Here is a 2,240-nt window from a genome sequence, read left to right as displayed (position 1 = left end):
TATTGGCTACTAAAATGACTCGGAGTCTTGGACGTGTTTCTGAAGCAAAGTCATTGTCTGTGAGTAGATTTTTTTTTTTTTTTTAATGGAAAGATTGCCAGTTCCACCACTACTAAAATCAATATCTATAACTTATTTTTTCATTATTTTCGTAATATCTAATAATCTCTTAACACAAAAAAATTATGAGTTGAGAGCCACCCCTTCTCGTTAGTTTTAAACTCTAATTGTCATGCTCGAACCTTTGTTGGCAGTATCGCTTAGCATGTCCATGATTGTTTATTTGAACTCATGATCCTTTGCGAATTTTTCTGCCATCTCAATTCTCAATTATCATACAATTTTTAGTTTTTATTTTTTATTTTTTTTTACGAAAAGGCTCAGAGCACTCTTCCAACACTGTCATGCTCCAAAAACCAATCAACATGTTGTTGGCTGGTGTCTATATATTTGAGAATTATCAAGCCCTCTCTCATACAATGATTAAATTAAAGAAAAAAATTAAACAAATAAACATGGGATAGGATGGAGAGCCCCCATTTTTTTGCATAATAATTTACATAAAATCTTGAACCTTCAACAATAACCCAATCAATGGATGAATTAAATGCTGGCTTTTACTTTTATTAACAACAAAACTAAAAATTAACAGCCATACAACATATTATTATATATTGTCTTTTCTTTCCTTCTATTTTCTCTTCATAATTATTATGACTTGATGTTAGAAAATAATTAACCTTTAATGAAAATCATCACCTAAATTTCAAGAACATTCATGTGATTTCACCTAAGAATCAATGATTGAATATGTGAAAGCGTACCTGAATCCATAACGACCAATTACTAGGCACCAATTACTGCCTAGTACGGTGCAATTTACCTTGCAGATCAACAAGTTATCTTAAGGAATCCTTTAACTTTCTCTGTGTGCTCTTTTTGATGATGGTTAATCGGAAGAGAATAGAATGTTACGTGTGATCTGGGGCCACTACCACTTACACAGATAATTTTCCTATTTATCATTAGGTATTCTTATTTCAGTCAATCATAGAAATTGAAATTATCCATAAGTCTAACACATTCAAGACCACACCCTATTAAATACATTAAAACCCAAATTACTGAAAACATTAATAAGATCACTTTTAATTCGGTTTAACCTTATAAGACTATTAGTAGCACAATTATAAGCCAATCATTTGATTCTCTCTAAAATATAAGAATAAAATTAAGGATCCAACATTTGATTTTGTCTATTTTTCACTTCCGTTAAACAAGATCATTGAAAAAAAATTAGCAATAGATATAATTGATTAAAGATGTTCGTTTCAATATCAAACAAATTTATTTTTAATTAGGCATTTAGGGAAAAAAATTTCTTTTGATGTTTATGATTAGTTCGATTATGAGTTCTTTTTATTTCACCATGATCTAAAATATGAGATTTTGTCTAGGTGGATGAAGCAATTCAAGAGACGAATGCTGAAACAAGTAATCCAAAAAATCATGTTGATAAATTTAAAATACCATTAATGGGAATGACCTTTGAAACAATGGAAAAAACTTGATGATATGGTCGACATGTAGGATTTTGGATTCAAGCTCAAATTTCATCTAAGACTAGATGGGGTTCTAATTATTTGACTAATAGGCAATTGTTTTTTCATTAATTATGTTGAGATAACCAAAAAAAGTATTTAGGGTCTATTTTGGATTGTTTTTGGAAAATTCAAAATTAATTTTCAAAATTCAAAATTAATTTTGAAAAGATAAAAACTAATTTCAGCATTTGATAAATTTTTTTAAAATTTACATTTTATAAAATCACCCTATCCTATAGCAGATTTTGAAAAGAAGGGATAACTTTTCAAAATCTGATTTTAAGAATTAGTTTTATATTTAATATAATTTCATATATATCCTCATGTATATTATAAAAATCTAAAAATGGCCTTATTAATTAGGAAATAAAATCATTAACTTTAAATATTATTTTATTATTATTAATTACATTGAGATAACAAAATAAAAAACAAAATTAATAATATAAAATATTTATATTAGTTGTTAATTATTATATATCCACAATAAAAAATATTTTATATGCATGTTTATAAATGTATAAATAAATTTAATTCAACATTATATCTAATTTAATAATTTATATTCTTACAACAGTTTAACAATAAGTTTTACGCCCACTTTCGCTGCTCTGCTAATCGATATAAAACCCCAGC

Source organism: Citrus clementina, unplaced genomic scaffold (assembly GCF_000493195.1).
Source record: "Citrus clementina cultivar Clemenules unplaced genomic scaffold, Citrus_clementina_v1.0 scaffold_4, whole genome shotgun sequence".
Lineage (NCBI taxonomy): Eukaryota > Viridiplantae > Streptophyta > Magnoliopsida > Sapindales > Rutaceae > Citrus > Citrus x clementina.
This window is presented reverse-complemented; position numbering follows the sequence as displayed.